The sequence below is a fragment of the Nanorana parkeri genome, unplaced genomic scaffold, assembly GCF_000935625.1.
Source record: "Nanorana parkeri isolate BGI_ZX_2015 unplaced genomic scaffold, ASM93562v1 scaffold895, whole genome shotgun sequence".
In the NCBI taxonomy this organism is placed as follows: Eukaryota; Metazoa; Chordata; class Amphibia; order Anura; family Dicroglossidae; genus Nanorana; species Nanorana parkeri.
In genome coordinates this window covers 157,178-172,914 of record NW_017307163.1, presented here as the reverse complement: position 1 = coordinate 172,914, position 15,737 = coordinate 157,178, and positions in this window count along the sequence as shown.

Below are 15,737 nucleotides of genomic sequence, written 5' to 3'. Positions count from 1 at the left end.
GTGTTTATCCCAATTTGGCTGCAAAAGTGGAAATACACTTTAAGCTAAAGCATTGTTATCTGTTTATTTATTAGCAAATTACTTTTTAGTTAGATTTATATGAACTATTGCATATGCATATATCATATTTGCCATTTACTTGGAATGGGAGATAAAACGAAACAAACAAGTTTTGTCACAAAATTAGATAAATAAAACAAGTAGGTATCTCCTAGAACACCCATCGGAACTGTGACACCACACCCCTGAATACAATACATGAAAAAACAAAGCGATAATAAGGCTTTAAAAGTGTCCAATGATGAATGTGGGATAGCATGGCTTAGCTTGGTAACGAGACATGATGACTGGTCATAAATATATATAGTATAATAAAGAATTTTATTTACATGATCTCAATATACTTTAAAACATTTCATTGGTCTAAAATGTTACAAACAGTGGATAATAAATAATTACATATACCTCCCTGGACTTAGTGCAATTGCATGGTGTATATAACAACAATATATTTTTTGTAGTATTGGTCATGCATTTGGTGCGTGATTATCCATACACATTTACAAGGCAAGCATTATTTCATTTATAATTGCACTATTCCGGCCCTCGGCGCGTTTCGCTCGCTAAAGCTTCCTCAGGAGGTTTATTGGAGGCAAAACTCTGTAATTTCTTTGTAGATCCAAAGCTGAGATAACCCTATTAATAAACATAATAAATAGTAATTCTCAGTGCACATGTATGAATATCTACATTAATATAAGCTCAATTAACTACATACATACCCTCTTGGAAAATTGGGCAATGGATGGGTCCACATCCCCGGAGGACTCTAACCAACCAAGGAGGAGAGAGGGTGGCGAGAAAAAGTTGGCAAAAGAGCAGAGGGGACAGCACATCTATCCTGGAGTTCCTACAATGGTTCAAACCATATATCTATCAAAAATTCAAAAGTTCAATCTTCTAAAAAAAAACATAAATTATGATCAAATTGATTGTCTCATACCAAGTCCACCCTCCTGCCCTTGCCCCACTATCATGCCTGAAGGAGTCAGCTGAATTGTTTGAACACACCATCAGATACATGATGCTGGAGGATGCGCAGCAATTACAATGGCCTGATGTTGCCTCTTAGGTTGAGGAAGGGAGTAACATGAGTCTAGAGTGAGGGGGTGTCAATGATGGACAACAAACTGGCACTCATGTTCCCTCAGCCGCAGCATACTGCCAGGTTGGCTCCAGTGACGAGGACAGAAGGGATGATGATGATGAGGTGGGAGTTTTTCAGCACATGTGCAGAAGACCGCAGCATTGCTATTTACAACCTGAATCTCAAGCGGATCAAGCGTGGTGAAAACATCAGCCGATTGGGTACCACGTGCTTGAAGAGACATCTTACCACCTGCCACGCAGCCCATTGGCAACAGCACCATAGAAAGGGCCACACTTCTCGCTCCTCATCTGTCATCTCTACCCCCACTAAACGTCATGCCATGTCAACAACCTCCACTGAGAGGGATGTATAGTAATGGGTGTCACAGGTCCTTCTGCCAAATCTGCCAGCAGCCCACCAGCTGTAGATTTTAGCAGTCAAATTTCGCTGCCCCAGCGGAAAAAAAATACTGTCCCACCCAGCCACATGCTCATCTAAACACCAGCTTGGCCAAATTGCTAGCTGTACAACTGCTGCCTTTCCATCTGGTGGCCCTTCCGTGAGTTTGCCGAATGTGCTGTACCACAGTGGCAGGTTCCCAAACGCCATTTCTTTTCATGTAAGGCCATTCCAGCACTGTACCAGCATGTGGAAGGCAATGTTTTGGCCTCGTTGGACAAGGCAGTCAGCAGCAAGGTTCACATTACCACTGACACATGGTCTAGCAAGCATGGTCAGGGGTCAGGGGGTATAGTTCCTTCACAGCACACTGGGTAACTCTGCTTGCATCTGGGAGGGATCCAGGACGGGGCTCTGTACGTGAGCTTGTTCAGCCACCATGCTTCCAAAAACCTGATGATGTGAAGTCTTCTCCAACCCCTCCTCTTCATCCTCCACGACGGCCTCTTCTGCAGAATTGTCCGGTGAACCAGCCATTCACCATAAGCTTTCAAGGGGCTACGCAAAGGGTCAGGCAAAAAGATGCCATGCAGTACTTGAGCTGGTTTGTCTAGGGGACAGGAGCCACACAGGGGCAAAGATTCTGTCAGCTCTGCAGGGGCAGGCCCAAAGGTGGTTAACACCACGCCAGCTTGAGTCGGGAATGGTTGTATGCGACAATAGCAGCAACCTTCTCTTCGCCCTTCACCTGGGAAAGTTTACGCATGTACCATGTTTGGCACATGTCCTCAATTTGGTGTTTTTTAATCAGGTACCCAGGGCTGCAAGATCTTCTCAGGCAGACCAGAAAAGTCTGCAGCCATTTCAGGTGTTCATTCCCAGCCAGTGTTCGCCTGGCAGAAATTAAACGGGAATTCCACCTGCCCACAAACCGTCTGACTTGTGACATGCCCACCAGGTGGAACTCTACTTTGGCAATGCTGCAGTGGCTGAACAAGCAGCAGAGGGACATCAACGAGTACCTGGGTGAGTATGGCACAAGGACAGGCTCAGGGGACCTTGGCTTTTTTCCCCACGTCAGTGGCTGCTGATAAAGGATGCATGCACTGTACTGTCACCATTTGAGGAGGCGACGAGAATGGTGAGCTGGGACAATGCATGCATCAGTGACACTATCCCTCTTGTGTTCCTGCTGGAGCATACTCTGCGGAGAATTATGGATAGGGCACTTGAGGCAGAACAGCAGGAATAAGAGGAGGACTTCCTTACCTCTCAAGGCCCACTTTATGCAGAAACCACTGGGAGGGTTTTCTGTCCCCAGAAACCCAAGGAGTAGTACGTGGCTGGGAGGATGAGGTTGTGCACAATAGTGTCATCCTGTAACGGCAACCGCCGTAGTCCTTACCAGGTTCGGGAGCCTGGGCAGCCAGCCGCATCTCGGGTCCATCGCTTGCGTTGCACGGTGGAGCGCACGCTCGGCACTTCCGGTTTCGGAGGCCAGGTGTGTTCCACCTTGGAACGGGGAAGTGCGCCGATCCGTTCGGCGGCTCCTACTACTCCTCACCCCAGCATTATATAAGCTCCCAGACGAGACAGCAATGGCATTCCACTATTGAGCCAGAACGCCTGCTGTCTCCTGGGACCCTCCAAAGCCTCCAGCCTGTGCCTCCCTACCACTCACCCAGGGACCGGACTGCCAAAGGACCCCCAGCTCCTTCCACCAACTGCAATACCACAACCGCAAGTATCCTGTGCAGCTTCACACTTGTCATTCTGGATTTCCATGTAAAGTCTTACTACTTGCTGGGGAACTCATTGTTAGACTGTACTGGATTGGTGCTCTCTCTCTAACCTTTTACGCAGTAATTCCAAATTGAACGCTGGTGCTTAAGGGTAGGGCTTATGCAGGAATAACCCTCTCTGAACCATATTTCAGTTATTTTGAGGCTGTGATGCTTGAAACCCTAACTCTCAGTTAAGTTTGAGAGTGAAACCAGGGTTTCTGCCTGAGAAGCCTCCGCAGTTGCGATCCACAACCCCCCCCCAAATCACTAGCAGGTGTGACACATCCTCAGTGACCCTGAAGACTCGGAATCTCATGCCTCCTCAAACTGATGGTGCATGGACTCCCTTATCCTGCAAAGCCTGAGAAAGGACCCCAGGATTCGTGGTATCAAGGAGAGGGATCATTACTGGTTGGCAACCCTTCTTGATCCATGCTACAAGCGTAAAGTTGCAGAGCTTATCCCGAAAGAGCACAGGATGAAACAACTTGAGGACACTTTGAAGAGAAACTTGTGTAACACTTTTCCAGACACTGGTTGGTTACCAAGTCATGAAAGAGGAGCTTCTAAGGCTTCGGTTGGTCAAAGGAAGAGCGGTGGAGAAGGGGGCCACCTGACTGATGCCTTTAGAATTTTTTTCAGTCCTCAGCGCCCAGGGATGTTAACTTTAGGCACCCAACGGCAGCAGGTCCGCCATCAGGGGGGTACAGCCGATACTCATGTAAGGGACCCGGGCAGCCTGGGGGCCCACCTGGGACCCTTACATGGGTATCGGCCGCCGGTGACAGGAATGACGGAGGCAGCCGGGCACCCCACAGCGCTGGAGGAGGCCTGGCCCTAGCAGCGCTGGGCCCCAGCATTGCTGATCCAGTGGCTTCGGATGAACGCTGGGGACCCATCAGGGCCACCACTGTTCTGATCTCATACCGACCAGAAGTGACATCACATCACTTCCGGCCAGTCCGGCGGCAGAGGAGGCCAGGTGTACAGGCACCAGCAGCAGCAGGTAGGATGAGCTGGGAGGGAGATGCAGCCATGACCAGCCCACCTGAGACCCCTGCAGGGCCCATCATAGAGAGTCTCAGATGGGCTGTGCAGCATCTATGGTGGGCTCTGCAGGGTCACTCTCAGGTGGGGTCTCAGGTATGTGTGGGGTCTCAAGAGTGCAGCACGTTACAAAGCCCTGTGTCCAGCGTGTCACTAAGGCCTGAGTCCAGCAGGTCACTAAGCCCAGGGACCAGAGGGTCACTTAGCCCAGAGTCCAGCGGGTCACTAATCCCTGAGTCCACTGGGTCACTAAGCCCTGAGTCCAGCGCGTCACTAAGCCCAGAGTTCAGCGCGTCACTAAGCCCAGAGTTCAGCGCGTCACTAAGCCCAGAGTTCAGCGCGTCACTAAGCCCAGAGTTCAGCAGGTCACTAAGCCCAGAGTCCAGCGCGTCACTAAGGCCTGAGTCCAGCGCGTCACTAAGCCCAGAGTTCAGCGGGTCACTAAGCCCAGAGTCCAGCGCGTCACTAAGGCCTGAGTCCAGCGCGTCACTAAGGCCTGAGTCCATCGCCTCACTAAGGCCGGAGTCCAGCGCCTCACTAAGGCCTGAGTCCAGCGTCTCACTAAGGCCTGAGTCCAGCGCCTCACTAAGGCCTGAGTCCAGCGCATCACTAAGGACTGAGCCCAGTGCGTCACTAAGGACTGAGTCCAGCGCGTCACTAAGCCTTGAGTCCAGCAGGTCACTAAGCCCAGGTCCAGAGGGTCACTTAGCCCAGAGTCCAGCGGGTCACTAATCCCTGAGTCCAGCGCGTCACTAAGCCCAGAGTCCAGCGCGTTACTAAGCCCAGAGTCCAGCGCGTTACTAAGCCCAGAGTCCAGCGCGTTACTAAGCCCAGAGTCCAGCGCGTTACTAAGCCCAGAGTCCAGCGCGTTACTAAGCCCAGAGTCCAGCGCGTTACTAAGCCCAGAGTCCAGCGCGTTACTAAGCCCAGAGTCCAGCGCGTTACTAAGCCCAGAGTCCAGCGCGTTACTAAGCCCAGAGTCCAGCGCGTTACTAAGCCCAGAGTCCAGCGCGTTACTAAGCCCAGAGTCCAGCGCGTTACTAAGCCCAGAGTCCAGCGCGTTACTAAGCCCAGAGTCCAGCGCGTTACTAAGCCCAGAGTCCAGCGCGTTACTAAGCCCAGAGTCCAGCGCGTTACTAAGCCCAGAGTCCAGCGCGTTACTAAGCCCAGAGTCCAGCGCGTCACTAAGCCCAGAGTCCAGCGCGTCACTAAGCCCAGTGTCCAGCGCGTCACTAAGCCCTTTCTTTTGGCGGTATATAATCGGGACCCGAAGTGATTCAATCTGCATCGCTCCCGATCCCATAGAACGAGGAGGGGATCGACAAACACGGGTTCATCCATCTCCTCCCCAGCTTACCAAAAAAGCTGGTCCCGGGCCTGTAGACGGGGCAACAGAGCTCGGGAAACATGGCGAGGGTGTCGGGCAGGGGGGACCCGTTCGCCGGCCCATAGAAGTGAATCGCTTCTACTGTAAAGCCAACAGTCGACTTTACAAGTTTAAACGGAGAGCTTTTGCTGCCGGGAGTCTGTTTAACCACTTCAAGACCAGGTGTTTAGACCCCCTTCCTGGCCAGGCCATTTTTCAGTGTTCAGCGCTGCAGTACTTTGACTGACGTTTATTTACCGATCGGCACCCCATACACGCGATCTGCCGGCTCTAAAGCCGGCGGATCGCTTGTATGGTAACAGGCATCGCTGCCTGTTTTAAAAAAACGGCAACTTCCCGCTCGGGGTCGTGTCTGAGCGGACGTCTAAAGACGCCCGCTCAGATCTAGAGCGCTCCAGGCCGGCCGTTTTTCTACTACGGCCGGCCCGGAGGCAGTTAAACTGGCCCGATGCCAGCGACATACACTGTATGTTGCTGGTCATGAAGGGGTTAAAAGATTAAAGGAAAACCAGTTACCAGCATTTCTTTTTAAATGTCACTTTTAGCTGCAGCTGGTTCTATACATCGTACAGACCCAGCACTTCAGTCAGTTTAGGGGGATACCCCCCCTCCCCAGACACGATATTTAAAGGAATTTTTCATTTTTATTCTTATCCTTTTTAGTGATATAAAAATCACTGCTCCTTTAAAAACTTTTTCTATTTTTTCCCCATTGATTCCTGTCCCCTAGTGCAGTACCCGGACCCCCATACCTTTTTTATGGCCAATAACATATAAGCCCTCTTAAAGGGGACAATTGTTTCTGAAAGTTCTACCCCCATTGACTTGCATTGAGTTTTTATACAGTAGCACAGAGAACAGCCAGTATAGTTCAGGACCTTGAAAGTTCTACCCCCATTGACTTGCATTGAGTTTGAGGTCATATTCAAACTTTTTGGATGTTCTAAAGTTCAAATTCGAACCAAACTTGGGCCTGTTTGGCCCATCACTAGCCACAGATCTACATGGGCTGCTATAACAATACTTGAACTGCAACAATGAGTGTTTTACAGAGACAAGGGCAACAATAAGTATATTGCAGAGACTACGCATGCTTCATTGAGTGAATTACAGAGATGTGGGCTATATTAATGAGTGCATTGCAAACACCCATATTGCAACAATGAGTGTATTACAAATAGAAGGGAGGCAATAATAATAATTATTATTATTATACAGGATTTATATGGCGCCAACAGTTTGCGCAGCGCTTTACAATATAAGGAAGACATTACAGTTACAATACAATACAAGATGGTAAGGAGGGCCCTGCCCCTGAGGGCTTACAATCTGAAAGAGGAGGGGAATAATGGTTACATTTACAAGGACCAGCGCCATATCAATGAGTGCAGTATGAGTGCTGCATAAATTAGTGTATTACAGAGACCAGGGTGGCATTAATAAGTGCATTACAGAAACCAGGGTAACAATAATGAGTGTATTTCAGAGACTCATCAATGAATGTGTTACAGAGACCAAGGGCACCCCGTTGAGTGTATTATAGAGACCAGGCAGACATAAATGAGTGCAGTTTAGGCACTCCTTTGTTGGATCTGGCTGTGGTGTTATTCTTAACGGTTGGTTTGCTAAAGGCAAAAAGACTATTCACTTTGCAAGGGAATTTGCACATGCTATTTTCCCTAATCTTAGTAAATGTGGTGATCTTCCAACTGACAAAAATCAGCTTGGCAAAAAATACAAGCAAGGAAAATAAAACACAGTATTTATGCTTGCATATTGTGCTCTGGTAGAATTGGTAGCACAATGGTGCTTTAAGAGTGACGAGCAATATACTGTAGCACAGAGAACAGCCAGTATAGTTCAGGACCTTGAGAGAGAACTATCTCTGGACTTCTAAGGCGACAACTGGCTGCTCTTCAGTAAACCCCCTGGGAATAGGGTGAGGGATCTCTTACAGGGTTCCAGACGGTAGCTCTCACCAGCTCCTCTGCGACACTCCTCGATAAGTAGATTCCACCTCCAGCCCAGCTTCCATCAGGTTTTCTTTCAGCTGCATCTGAAGTCTCTGGGCCCTCAGCATCTGCCACTTGCTGAGGTGCATACAGATATTCAGTAGTATCTTCTGCTTCTAGGCCCCCAACACCTGCCACGTGCTGAGGCCCAAGCAAAGCATCTGTAGTATCCCAGGCCACTAGGCCCCCAGCACCTGCCACGTGCTGAGGCCCAGGCCAGGCATCTATATCACACAGGCCTCCTCCGACGGAGGGCCCCTGGGGCGGAGAGAGCTCTGGACAGTGTCCCCAAACCTTTTATCACCTGCCCTCAGCCATACCTCTGAGTCATCCTGCTCAGGGATTGGTCAGGGTCAGGTGCACAATCACAGTCTGAGGATGGATCCTCCCTCACTGTATGCTGAGTCCCCAATCCAGCAACAGGTGGAGCAATCAATCCAGCAAACTCTGGGACACCTGTAGAACCCAGAACAAAACAGCATCTATACTGATTACAGTCCAGATATTCACTAAATTTGATAGCGACATACTAGATGGCGCTACACTTTCTTGTCACACAGATTGTTGCAGGGTTTTAGTCTCTCTCTCCAAACTGGTTCCTCCAGTACATGCTCTTTGCACAAGGTTCCACACAAACACCCCTTTCCAACCCACTTGTCAGTCAATAAAGGAGTTTAAATATTCATAAAGTATAAATAGCAACAATGTTTGTAACTTTGTAATGTACTGCTATTACATGGATCTCACAACATTCCCTCCTCTCCCAATATTGCACAGGTAAAGCTGTTTTTTTGAATGTAAATGTACTAAAGTGTATTTTTATATATTTATACTAGAAACTCGGTTGTAGTTTTGTACCTATACCCAGACTAATTTATAGCTCAGGGACACCCTGCTATAGGGATTATAGGTTAGCGCTATAGATGTAGTACAAGTCTTCAACTAAACTGTGAACCTAGCTTGCACGCACAGTGGCTCCCATTTTTAAGATTTTAATTTTATCCATGAGGTGGACAGGTATTGTGATAAATAAAGGAAAAAAAAAGGCCTAAACAATTAAAATGCATGCAGTCACCACATCTAATGACTGGGGATGGATACACTTACAATTTGCATGCTAAATAAAACGGTAAAACAACACATCAAAGACAAAAAGCTTGCATTTAAAAAATAGAAGATGGAAGGGACTGCATTGGCATTCCAGAGCTACAAGGATTGCAATAAGATATACATGAAATACAGGCTGTTAAATAGATTACAAAAAGCATATCACCACAGTCTGTAAGAAGAATCCCCAAAAATTCTTCCAATATATAAATAGTAAAAAGGTAAGAAAAGAGCAGGTAGACCCAATAAAAGGCTGAGGTAATACATTATTTTTTCTCCTCTGTATACACTCAGGAAAAAGATGGGTTTAATGGAGATAATAATATGCGTAGCTCAGTGCGTAGAATACCGCAGTGGTTGACAGTATCTGGGGTTCAACAAAGACTGGAAAAACCTAATGCAAATACATCATTAGGACAAGATAACCTGCACTCTAGGTTACTTAAAGAGCTCGGCCAGGTTATAGCAACATCGATATACCAACTGACTGGCGTAAAGCTACTGTAGTACCAATATTCAAAAAAGTTTCAAGATGCCAACCTGGGAACTACAGACCAGTCAGTCTAACATCAATAGTATGGAAACTGTTTGAGGGAATGATAAAGGACTATTTAGTGGATTTTGTTCATGACCAAGCAGGGGCGTAACTAGAAATCACAGGGCCCCATAGCAAAATTTTGTATGGGGCCCCGTGATTGCTAGTCATGCCACTTGCAGAGCCCCAGCGGAGAGTGACCCTGCAGAGCCCACCATAGACTCTCTATAGTGGGCTCTGCAGGGTCTGAGATCTCTTACCTGTCAGCGCCTCTGTGGTCGCCGGGCCCCGACTCCTTTTCCGTCCCGGGCCCCGACTCCTGTTCCGTCCCCGAGCCACGCCTCCTCTGCTATCGACGGGCCCCGCCTTCTCTTACATCACTGGCCCCACCTGCTCTTAGGTCGCTGGCCAGTGATGTAAGAGGAGGGGGGCCCAGCCTCCTCCATTCCGGACACCACCCTCACATGCCGCAGCGGCTGGCTGTCGCTGACACAGCTCCGCAGCGGCTATGAGGGGAAATGCGCCGTGGACGCTGCTGAGCTGCGTCTGTGACAGCCAGCACCCCCACATGCCATAGCGACCCAGGCGGCCCTGGCCGGGCCCCCCTGTGCCCGGGCCCCATAGCGGCCGCCTGGGTCAATATGGCGATTGTTACGCCACTGTGACCGAGGTATTATAAGTGATAATCAGCAAGGAATTATGAAGGACCGTTCTTGCCACACCAACCTACTAACATTCTACAAAGAGTAGAGCTCTGGATAGAGGAAGGCAAGTGGATGTAGTGTACCTGGATTTTGCAAAAGCATTTGATATAGTACCACATAAAGGCTTGATACATAAGCTTAAATCTAAGGGGAATAAATTAAATGATGTGTACATGGATAGAGAACTGGCTACAGGAACGTCTCCAGAGAGTCTTAATAAATTACTCTTTTTCACATTGGTCAAGAGTGGCATGCCCCAGGGTTCTGTGTTGGGCCCCATACTCTTTAACCTAACCTAACTTAACCTAACAAGGACTAGAGCCCACCACCTAAAACTGGTGGAGAAAAGATTTATCCACAAAGGGCGTAGGGGATTCTTTTCAGTTAGAGCGGTTACATTTTAGAACTCTCTGCCACAAGTAGTGGTATCTTTAAAGAATATTGATTCATTCAAAAATCAATTAGATACCATCCTAAGAGACCACAACATACAGGGGTACAGGCACTCCTAAATACTAGACCACACAAAAGGACTTTTATATGCACGCACAACACATACAAAGGTTGAACTTGATGGACCTGTGTCTTTTTTCAACCTCAAATACTATGTAATTATGTAACTATGTAATTTACATTCAAAATAAGACAGTTCAATTAGAACTAGGAAAGTCATATTTTGAGGTTGTGTATCTGAGGACTAATCCCTGGACCATTATCTATATTCTTGGTTCGCAACTGGTGGGTTGTGACCTAAAAGTGGGTCGTGGGTTCAGTGGGTCGCTGCATGCCTTCCACTTTTCAAGGTGAGAGGCTCCTCAGCCTCCCCACTAGCCTCCTCCTTGCGCAGCACTGTCAGTTCTCACACTGACCAGCCATTCAAAATATGCTGCCCAGTGCCGAGTGTCGACCTGAGGTGGGGTGGGCTGGGGGTATGGCCGCGGGGGGAGCTCCATCCATACGTGCATTGCTTACAGCTCCCTCACATGTCCTGTAGAGGTGCCTGGACTGGAGTGAGGTCACATTCTGGCTCCTAGCACCTCTACAAGCATGCATGGGAGCTGTACAAGCAATGAAAATATGGATGGAGCTCCATCACAGCACAGCAGCCTACACTGGACCCCAGGTTGAGGATCTACTCGAGTTTTTGTAAGGTAGGGAGACTGGGTGTTTAAAAAAAGAAAAACATTTATTTTTTTCGGAGTGCATATGTGTGTATGAGAATGTGAGTACGTGAGATTGTGTCTCACAAGGAGAATAGGAGAAAAGGAAAGAAAAGAAATGGAAAGAAAGAAAGTATCTGTATCTTGCTACCAAGGGAGGAGGGGGAGTTCCCAGGTATCTATTCCATGGCATGCATCAAGGGGTATGAGTGGAGGAATCTAGGAGTTGCCAAGGAGACCATACCTTTTAAAACCTGTAGATGGAGTTATATAACCGAGCAGTAAGATATTCTAATGTTATAAAGGATCTCCCACCAATATGTAAATAGCAGCAAGGGCTTAAAGGAGAACTATGAGGTGAGGTGAGGTCACACGTCGGCTCAATAGATCGGGAAGTGAGCAAACACATACCGTCGCTCGCTCACTTCTCGATCCTGTCCCTGCAGAGAGCCGTGACTGTCCCCTCTCCTGTGCCATCCTCCAACTCTGACTGGCGGAACGGAGGGGGGAGGGGGCGGGAACAGCTGGCTCTGCCTCTAGATAGGCAGAGCCAGCTGTCAATCACGCAGCTGGGTGGATCTCGACAGTAATGTCGGGATCCGTTCCTGGCTGCGCTGGTCTCAGTATACTGCGAGCTGTGGCTCACGGTATACTGAGCTTTGGGTCACGGGAGGACGCTAGTTTGTGTCCTCCCGTAAACCCCAAGGAGAACTATGGGGAAAAGCACTGACCGCATAGTTCTCCTTTAAAAGAAAATTGCCTACAATGATGATAATCTCCTAAAATAACAAAATTAATATGAGTGACACTCTGATGTATATAGATAAAAGTAAAAATAGAAGAAGTAAGATGATCTAAGTTATGAAAATTATGGATCCTCCAAAGCAGATCTAAATTTTAAGGAGGAACAGGTTGCTGCCATGTTAGGGCTATTAAATGTCTTGCCGCTGTGAGGATATGATTTATAAGTTTGGAACCTGTCTTGGCTACTTGTTGAGGGGGAAGGTCCAAGAGCAGGTGAATATGGTCATCTGGTATGGTTACATCCAACAGAGGTTTAAAAGAGAACTCTGGGGTAAGTGTTTTTCCCCATAGTTCTCTTAAAGGTCATGGGAGGACATATACTAGCATCCTTCTGTGACCCAAAGCTTAGTATATCGTGAGCTACAGCTTGTGGTATACTGAGACCGCCACAGCCGAGATGGATCCCAACAATGCTGTCGAGATCCACCCAGCTGTGTGAATGACAGCTGGCTCTGCCTATCCATGGGCAGAGCCAGCTGTACCCGCCCACTCCCCGTCCGTTCCTCTAGTCAGTACTGGAGGATCAGAGTGGGGAGGGGGGAATCCCTGCGGGGGAACAGTAACTGAGAGTCACCGATCTCTGCAGAGAGATGATCAAGAAGTGAGCGAGCGGCGGTATGCGTTCACTCACTTCCTGATCTATTGAGCCGACGTGTGATAGTTTCATTGTCACATGTCGGCTTGAACTATGAGGATGAGTGATTTTCACTCACCTCATAGTTCTCCTTTAAGTAAAGATATAACGTGTATTGGGATAATCTGTGTTATTTGTGGTTATTCACTGTGTATTGGGATAATCTGTGTTATTTTTGAGTTTCATCTGGGATTAAAATAAATAAATAATTTTAAAAAATGTCTTCCATAAGTGGGAATGTAATAGACACGGGATTAGACAGTATAACATTACAGGAGGACCTGAATAAAATAGGGGAGTGGGCAACTATATGGCAGATGAGTTGTGAAAATTATGTTGAAATATGTGAAGTAATGCATTTTGGGGTTAAAAATAGGAAAGCGGAATACACATTAATGGGAACTCCACTAGGGAAGTCAGACGTGGAAAAAGATTTGGGATTCATAGTACACCACAGATTGAATAACAGCATGCAATGCCAGGCTGCGGCAAACAAAGCGAGCAGGGTACTGTCTTGTATTAAAAAGGGAATGCACTGTAGAGACAAATCTATAATTTTGCCACTTTATAGATCACTGGTTCAGCCTCATCTGGAGTATGCGGTCCAGTTTTGGTCACCAATACACTGAAAGGATGTCCTGGAGCTGGAGAGAGTCCAAAGAAGGGCAACAAAACTAATTAAGTGCCTAGAGGACTAACGCTATTAGACAAGGTTGCTAAATTTTAACTTGTTCACGCTGGAAGTGAGGCGATTAACCCCTTAAGGACCAAGGCCTTTTTTATTTTTTGTTTACATGCTATAATTACATTGTAAGCCTGAAAATTACTTAAAACCCCCTAACATTATATATTTTCTGAAAGCTAAGACCCTGTAGAATAAAACGTCGGTAGTTGCAAATTTTATGTTGCACAACATTAGTGCAACTTATTATCAAACCCCAACATTTTGTGAAAAATGCACTTAAGTTAAATTTAGTGCCCCAAAACACTATATAAAACCCTTCTTTTCTAAAATATAAAAGATGAGGTTACAATGAGTAAATAGATACCCAACATGCCCAGGTTAAAAATTGTGTGTGTCCATCAAACTGCGACAAAATTCAGTACCCTAAAAAGTCCATATACAAAGCTTTAAAAGCCTCTATAGGTCTTCAGTTTAGAGATACATGTAAATAGTGGCTCTAGAATTATTGCTCTTACACTGGCCTGTGTGGTGATACTCAACATGTGTAGCGCAATCATTGTTTTCGTACGCAGGCGCCCCCGACGTGTGTTTACATGAAGAAGCGTGTGCTCGCAGGTGACTTTAAACATTTTAAACATTATTTTTACATTTTTTATTAAATATTATTTTTAAAACTTTTTTTAACATTAGTTTAGTTGCTATCACATATGAGGGGCTTACAAGCCCCGCATGTGATAGCATATTGGTGGTGACAGGTTCTCTTTAAGGTGATACTGGGGGTCCAAAAGACCCCTAGTATTAACTTTCCACTCTAAAAAAAAGCTATTGCAGTGCAGGTCGCACTTCAATAGCTTATTGCTGGGCTTCAGGAGCCCAGCAATGACAGCTGTGGGAACAGAAGTGATGCAATACGCGTAGCACCCAGGCCCATAGAATGGGTAGGAGATCGGTCAATGGACGTTCACCACTCTCCTCCACAGATTTCCGCCAACACCCGAGATGATGGTCCTGGGCCTACAGGAGGGGCAGCAGAACCCGGGGTGGGGGGGGGGCGGCCACTTTACCGGATCGTAGAAGTGATATGGCAGCAGCTGATTCACCAGAATGGCTTCTACTGTAAAGCCAGCTACCAGCTCTACAAATCTGAACAGAGTCCCAGCAGAGCCTGTTTAACCCCTTTTAGGCCCCTTAATAGGATTATACCGTCATGGGTCGTGAAGGGGTTAAGAGCGGACATAATTTTGATGTACAAAATGTTTGGTGGTGATGGCAACATCAGCAATAAACATTTTACTGTAAACGCCCTAACAAGGACTAGAGGCCACCACCTAAAACTGGTGGAGAAAAGATTTGACCACACAGAGCGTAGGTGATTTTCAGACAGAGTGGTTAAATTCTGGAACTCTGCCACAAGCAGTGGTATCAGCAGAGAATATTGATTCATTCACAAATCAATACCTTCCTAAGAGAACGTAACATACAGGAGTACAGGGGTTTAAAAATAAGACCACACTGGGGCTCATATACACACATGCATGCACAAACACACACACACACACACACACACACAAAGGTTAAACTTGATGGGCCTGTGTCTTTTTTCAACCTCAAATTCTATGTAACTATGTAACGTTTTTCCAAAAGGGGCGTATCTTGGGACACTCCCAATAAATGTGCAATAAACTACCAGTGCATTTGCCACATCTCCAACATAGAAACGGAATGGAATGGTGAATGGTGTGTAATTATTTACCATTGGTACCAATGGTAAATCATTTTGTACAGATTTTCCTTATATAGGACCAAATCTTATCCAATTCCTCCATGTCCAATGTCTGATCCAAAGCTGCCTCCCGTTTAAGCATATATTTATGTTCAGGAAAGGGATCAGTCTGAATCGAAATAAGCCTTTAGATATCGGAAATAAGACATTTGCATGCAAGTCCATCTAAACACAGCCTCTAGAATGGGGTCAGTTTAGAGAGGGTTAAGGTAGTAGAAACAGCGTACGCATAATGTTTAATTTGAAGATATGTAAAAAGGGATAAAGCTAGTGTTATATTAATGAATTCCCTGCCCCAGAGCTAATATGAGGTATTAATTTAGACTAAGCCATAAAACATGCAAAAGACCCTTTAACAAATTCTGAAATAGATACAAAAGTAAAGAAAATTCCCATTTGTGATAAGTCAAGTTAAAAAAGGAGGGGAGGCAGCCTCTAATCATTTTAATAAGGACCTCTTTGCACTCTTCTGTGATTGTACTAGAGGCCTCAAACTCTCAAGATGCAGCATGCCAGATTTTAGTAAAAAAACTTTGGGGGGGGGGG